The sequence below is a fragment of the Opisthorchis viverrini genome (assembly GCF_000715545.1).
Source record: "Opisthorchis viverrini unplaced genomic scaffold opera_v5_285, whole genome shotgun sequence".
Classification (NCBI taxonomy): Eukaryota; Metazoa; Platyhelminthes; class Trematoda; order Opisthorchiida; family Opisthorchiidae; genus Opisthorchis; species Opisthorchis viverrini.
In genome coordinates this window covers 125611-133490 of record NW_008751941.1, presented here as the reverse complement: position 1 = coordinate 133490, position 7880 = coordinate 125611, and positions in this window count along the sequence as shown.

The following is a 7880-nucleotide window of genomic DNA, read 5'->3' as shown; positions in this document are numbered from 1 at the left end:
AGTTGCGTTGCGTGAAGCACCATGCATAACAAATGGTCAGAATTTGCTTCCAAAGACAACTTATATAAGGTCAGTTTGAGAATGAAAAGTCGGGGCGACAAATGGTCAGAATTTGCTTCCAAAGACAACTTATATAAGGTCAGTTTGAGAATGAAGTTCAAAGTCGGGGCGCTCGAAACTCCCATATTAGGAATGCGTCCAGACAGATTCCGGTTTAGATCATACTTTATAGGACTTTCTTGAGAAAAGCTACCCATGTAGGTGTAATAAGATTTTTGATGCAACACATTGCCATGCTTCACAAAGCGTGAGCTGTTCGGAGGGGCTCAATTTTCTCAATCGAAAGTCCACCATTTAGAAATGCGGACATACACATACGCAGACGCACATGTCACAGTGGTGGCAGCCTCACGAATCACGAGTGTGCTCACCGGACTACCTTGTAAACGTAGCTACATGAATTCTCATGAGTAACTTCCCGAAAATGTCATCCCAAGGATGGTAGCATTATTGACCGTGAAGTTAACCAAATATCACCAGGTTATCCTCACAACCACCTTGACGATGTTTTAGTAGGCGATATTCGGCAACTCTTATATGGTTGGTGTAACGTGAAATCTCAAAAGAAGTGACGTATAAGGATGATATCCCGGTGATACAAACGATTGATTCCGGCGCCTTTTTTATAACATTATGTTTAAGCCGGCCGATGACTTGCAAAAGGCATCTAAATGTCCCCTGCCTATATTAGTCCCCCCTTTTTTCTTGCCTGCAGCACCGGACCTGGTCCAGCGCCAACCGTCTAAGCCTAAAATAAAGAAAGTAAAACTGACCAGTGTGAGCTGATTGTGGTATATGCTCGCTAGCCTCATCTCAAGAAGAAGACAATCAAACAGACATTTTTGTATATCTGGAAGGCGCCCCATGTAAGGAGTACTGTAATAAATAGTACAGGCAAGGACCTAGCCATATAGGGGTAGGTGAAATTGCGGCCAACCTATTTCTTGCCATAAACGTTGTAGTCTATCCTTTTGGAGTTCCAATGACCTAGCAAGAAAAGATCTAGCCAGGAGTTTTACACATCTGATAAGTCGTAGTGGTTCACAATGCTAACAAAACCACCCAACCGACGCCACTCCAAACAGAGTTGAGCAGGCTGTTAACATAACCAATGAGGTACCCTTGCATACCTCCAGGCACAGAAGCGATACCTTCGGCACAGAAAGGATACCACATATCATAACATGTAACGAATTATTGGTTCCAAAAGGGGATGTAACTCCTGAAGGAAGCAAGTATGATCTGAACAACACTTAGGACTTTTCTCAAAATTGACAAAGGCAAAAATACCGTGGGTGTATTGATTCATATTTTTACTCGCAAACACAAAAGCAGTTTTGGCCTGCACACATGTTCACATGTACAACGTTCGGCAACGCAACGCACACAATTTTCTCACCTTCTTCCTGGAAGCTAAACTATTTAGTTAAAACGATTGCCTCGTAGATCTCTTCATTGTTTTGACAGAAGCGAAGCGGTTTTTGCAATAGCTATTTAATATGGTCGTGTTCGTTTTAGCTAGTGCTTCAAAATACCTTTTTCAGGGCATCGTCGGTAGGGTTCCGATTTCAAAGTCAAAATTAACCAGTACTGCATCCTGCGCGGATAACAGCAGGCTAATTAATGTAGCAATTAAGCACAGATTTCAACTAATGCCTGGATTTTTCTGATAGTGGGGAGTAAAGTAAACGTAATAGCGAAGAAAGGATTAAAATGATACAACCACGGCAACAGCCCAGCCACCTTAAGGTCTGATGTATTCTGCATCTGAGTGGCGCGTCACATTCCGTCAATCGCAACTAAGGAATTCTTGTCGAAAAACAGCTTGGTTGTTATCTAGTTGGCTGAATTCAATTAGATCTTGTCTTTAACTGAAACGTTTTTTTCTCATTATTCTGGTCAACAGTAACTCTGAGAGAAGCAAATAAATAATACATAATTATACTTTACTCAAATGCCGTAGAACCCAATAAGTGTTGAAGAGAACCTTGTTAATCTGGGATGTGAGGGTGTAGATGTCCTCCTCTTCAAAGTAGAGATTTAGACTTAATTTAGATTCAACTGGACAAGCCAACTGCAAGAATGATCACGGAGACCCCATACTGGGAGGTGGACTGCACTAACAACACCAAAACCTCGTGATCTTTTTTGCATTCCTCTGCAAAGTCATCTCTTGTCCACATCAAGGTCTGCGCTATTCTGAGGGCGGCGCAGAGGACAACGCGGGTCTACAGGAAGTGCTTCGGCGTGTTCAGCACATGGACAAATCACCATATTTGCTGTGAATGGACATTTTTGGTGGCTAAAGTACCTGCTGAAAATCCAAGTACCCGTTTCCTACTTGCTTTGTCACGAATGCGATAATGCCATTCGACACTAGCAAATCTTCTAAGACATTGATGGTCAAAGACCCGCAGACGCCCCATATTATCCGTTCATTGAGACCATACATCGCAACGATACGATACAGCTGTCACTGTACTTCAGACCCAAAGATATGCTTTTTTGACACTACAAGTGACGCAAATCGGAAAAGGTGAGTCGAGCCTTCGACATTTTTCGAGTGACTTCATCAGGCACGTTTCCGTCAGGGCCAATACAACAAGGTGTGAAAAATTCTTCACAACATATAGGGCTTCTCTTTTAATTTTAGGGAGCATTTTCAGAAACCGCACGTTCTAATATCTGACTGTCAAGTTTGAAAGCATATGTCTAAAGATGGCACGGTGATGTTTGGTTTACTAAACAAAGATTATGCTTCTCCTTCGTCTTCAGAGATTAAGGTGATGTCTCCTATATGCAAGAGCAGCCTGTTGTCTAGCCTGTTTCAAAATATGAATGCCAAAAGCTTCCGGAAACAAAGTGCCAGGGTTTGAATATTAACTACGAAGTGTCTGCGGCCGTGGAGACTGAGTCAAACGTTGTTACTGCGACCATATTGCGTATTGGGGTCATCAAAATATTCTGCAGAAGCTTACAACATTTGTAGGGGCTGTAGGTTATCCGAGCTGGTCCATTGAAGAAGATGATGACTAGCCAGCGTCTCGATTCTGCGTTGCCAAGCTGGGGCTCAATCTAATAATTTCTATGCTCCTTCCAACCAAAAATAGCTCAGAGACTACGGCTCCATCATTTAAAAAAAGACTGTAGTTTAAGCTTACTCAAGGCGTTGGTAAAGTTTGTCAGCATCCTGTTTTTTGATTCATGATATTTGCGTACTGAAAAGGTGTCACAGCTCAACAATCTGATTGATAAAGACATTTTTTTCTCAGTGCACCACTGCGAAAAAAAACGGTCCGTTGATAGTCAGCGTGATCTGTGTGGTAGAGCTAACGCGTCCATTGCATTGATTATCCTCGGAAAATTGACTAAAGTCAGTAATACCGGCGAGGCTATCTGTGCACCTCAGAAAGCCTTGAGACGTATCGGTCGATGCTAATTCAGTCCCCCAGCGGCCGTTGCTCGAGGTTGATCAGAAAGTTTCACAGCCACTCAGTTTGATGTATGGAAAAGGTGTAGCCACCTGCTTTGTTCGAAACATTTCGGTTGAAGAGCACAATCGCTTATTTTTTCAGATTAGGGTGCTCTTAAGAGAAACCATGACACATTCGAATAGAGGTACGTATAAGAAACACTGACCGTCGTGTGGTAACATAAGTGAATTCAAAGGACTATAAATTGAAAGCTCGAAAATTTTACGCAGCATATTCAACTGATGAGTATCAAAAATGAGATTCTGGTTTGATTTCGCGTTGCCAAAATTTTACCTTGCAGATGAGTGAATCTCGCCATTTTCTCACAAGTAGGCGTTCAAGCAAAACATGACGTTGATAAAAAGTGGGAGTTACTCCCCAGATGAGCTCCGATACTATGAAAACCGCTGGTGGGCTCTCAGAGTTTCCAGCAATTTATGAGCAGGGTAACCTGTGTCCATGAATGAAATAAGGTCAAGCTACAAGGAACTAAAATGTTTTTCAAGGCATTGAGTCATACTATTTTTTGTAGTTATCGTCTTCCATTACTTCAGGTTATTCGAATATTAAAAACATCCAGCTGCTGGATAAAAATTAACATTTTGAATATAATCCGATCAAAAATAATACCTCTGTGACTGTCTCTGTGCCGTAACGTTAATGCTGACTCCGTCGATCAACTTTTGAATAACGTTTCTGGTCAGTTATGAAGAGTTTTAGTACTGCCTCAGCAGCCTAGTTTCTACTGAATAACTTAGCGTGGAATCTTACCAAATTCAACGAGAACTAAGTAAAGGGAATATTTGACGTCTTCTTATAGATTTGGAGTACTTTGGCTACATATGGCCTGATGATGCATGAGCTCGCTCCTTGAAAACTATTTCTCAGTGAAAGTGTGAGTTTCTGTTTGATTATTTGTATACTGCACCTCACCGCAAAGCACTCCATTACAAAAGCTATTGACGTGATTAAATTTAGCTTGTGATTTGCGTCGACTTGGCGTAATCGTTGACATTTAGCTCTCACATCGCTCACAACAAGAGTTAAAATGATAAGCTCATCTTAACCCTTGTTATGAGCGACTTGAAATCAAGAGCAGATTTATAATACAGCACTGGAAAATGTTTCTACGAGTCGCGAAGTCTGGATACTGCATCGTCTGATTAAAATTTCAGGTACAGAGGCTCCACTCATCTTAAAGCAAAAGACGTTAAATTTTTGGAGGCATTTTTTTCCAGTCTTCATCAACCAATCATTACAAAGTGGACATTCAAAAATAGAGACCAAGCTTGGCTTTTTCTTGAGCCGTTGGTTGTATATATTACTTGTGCCGATGCAAGATATGGCCTCTGCGGACCGATGATGTGCGGTCTCTTTATCTTTTTGACCGCCGGTGCCTCAGAAGTGTTGCTGGTTATGGATGCCTCCGCTGATTAGCAATGAGGCGTCTAGTCGACGCGCTAAGCCACCTCGTCGTGGTCTCGACTGTGTAACCTGGACGTCACTCTTGGTTAGCTGAGAGTTCAACAACTCCAAACAGAGCTGACCACATTGTTTGGTTTCAGTGTTCTGGTTGCTTTCGACAGGGTACAATACGAATCATCTGGTATCTTTGCTTTAGTTCCAACCAGTGGACTTTATGTGTAAGGATTGTTTCAATAGTTGCGAATCGAAATCTGGCTTGGTATCCTGACGTCGAGTTCATGTCCATGGAAGAGTTGCTCGTCCAGTTGGCCTGCACTGATTTTTCCCACCTTTTTTCAATAAAGACTGGTCCGAGTCAGCACCGCCGGCACGCACACCCCAAACAGCATAGTGAGGAAAAGCTTGGCCGAGTGAAGTATTCCAGTGTCCTCTGGGTTCAGCAACTGTCACGACTACTTTTTCATCTGGCTAACAACTTATATCCGTCTTTTGACACGTCAATTACGCTGTTTGCGAGGTAAGAGTAGTACTGTCCTGTTTGATCGGCTATCGGTATCAAAAACAGACTACGGCTGCCTAACTGGCGAGCAAAACATGACGAATCATCATTTGGGGCACTGACCAAACCATCGGTCAAATGATGGCCTACTCGTCAAAAGGCGATAACTACAGCGTCTGATTAAAAAAACCGCGGATTGCGCCGCGTTACCCTTGGGACCTCATGCTGATAGTTTGCTTGCTAGCGTTAACCTTCTGGCATTTGCCGGAGGGTGGTAGTCTGGTATCTTGACACTGGAGCAAGTCCTGTCACTTCTGGAACTCCACGCCTTCAAGACACACATCTGAAGAACGGTATCTTGGCGCCGTCGTCAAATAACTTATCAGGTGCTGGTCAACCGAAAGCAGATCCGCCAGGCCAACTATGTCGCCATCCAGATTGTATCCCACCAAAGGGGGAAACTTCAGTGTCTTTTATGCTCAATGGGTCATGGAATTATCGAAATGGGGATAACTGCAGCATACCTGCAGACACCGAGAATTATTGGAAACAGGCGCTCTCTGTTCCAAAACACAGGGGTAGCCAGCCAAATCGCGCAGCGCTACCATGCGATTCGAGTTTGATTGAGTCACTTACAGGAGAGGAAGTCAGCTATACGATCCTTTTATAGACAATTCGTCCCTAGATCTGGACATGCTTACACCCAAGATGCTCCGCCGGTTCATTTCAACTGACTCTCCTTATCCGGATTAGTGTGTGCAGAAAGTCAGGCTTGCCTTGCAGAGAATCTTGAAGCTGCCGTAGTCGGGTTGAGAAGGGCTGATATGAAGATCAACGACCGAAAGACAAAAGCGATTGTGATTTGTGAGGATAGGAAACATCGGCTGACAGTAGTTTCAGTTGAACTATTTTGCCTCGCTAAGGAACTCACAGCTCCTCTGGGTTCGACAGACCGTTACATATCCCAGCATCTTCTTTACTTACCGATAGCAGCTGCTTAAACTGCTCGATGTGATGACGCGTTACATGTTGAAGCTGCATCCAAGAATGGAGTTCACAAGGCTGACATGTTCGCTTGTGTTCGGCCAAGTCTACCGAAACACACTCAAAAAATAGACCATTACATCAAGCAACCTATTTGCGACTGGCTACGTCTACCAAAATGCAACCTGATCGGCTGCATCCACGCCGGTTAACAACATGGGGGACTTGGTATCCCAAGTCTGAGTGTAAATATCCCGATGCAGTAGAAAGCAATTATAGAAAAGTTTCAGCCTACCCATTGCCGAGTGCTACGCAATGTGGTCATCAATTCCGCATTCGGCAGGATTGTTCGGGATCTTAGCCTTCTGATCCGAGTCCATGGTAATGCGTAAGTAAGAGCTGGTGGCTGCCTGCAGTAATCTTCACAACAGCGTTGACGGTCGCGGTTAACGAGATTTGGTTGGTTCGTCTCTTCTGATTCAATGGCATGTCGTTCCAGAACAAGGATATTCATCCGCGGTATTCAACTCCGATGCAGCCTTATAAGGACGTTTGGATAAGGCGTTTGGAATGGTCATTGTGGCCAGACGATCTTTTGTCGTAGAAATGTGGCCAACACGAGAGTTTGGTGCATATTTTGTAGTCCTGCTGGATACACATAAAGCTAAATGTGCTCGTCATAATTGGATGGCAAAGGAACTCACGAAATGTCGTCGTCTCCTGTGGTACAACGTTGCTGTTGGGTTCGAAGTCCTCCATCAAACCTGACCTAATCGCTGTTTGGGAGCACCGAGCAACTGTGATAGACGTAAGCATAGTCTCGGATAAGCGCGGAGTGACTGTGTGGAATGAGAAGAAGCAGCAGTACAGTGCTGACTCCTGTCGAGTCATCAAATTGGGCAACTCCGATAGTTACCCCACTAAAGGCTGATGGTATTACTCCGAGAATTTGTGGTGACTACCGGCTTACGCTAAATACGCGGCTACTACAACGTACATGCACCACTGAAGAGCCAGAAGATGTACTGTATCGTTTATCAGGTTCAAGTGTGTTTTCAAAAATGGATCCAAAAGACGCTTATCTTCAAATACCACTGAACGAAGCCCCCAATATTCTTACCGTGATCAACACACCCTTTGGGTTGTTCCGATACAATTTCCTTCCCTTTGGTCTGAACGTTTCACCAGCCGTATTTCAGCAAGTTATGAATACTATTGCAAAGGATTTGGGGGGTGTTGAGACGTACCAAGATGACGTCATTGTGCACGTTGCTGACAAAGCTACCCACGATATGTGTCTGTTGTCTTTACTGAAGAGATTTTCTGAGTTCAATGTAGCTATTCATCCTGAAAAATGCACTTTTGGTGTCCCATCATTTTCATGCCTTGGCTACATTGTGGATGGCAGCGGTTTTAAACCTGATACAAGACGTCTATCC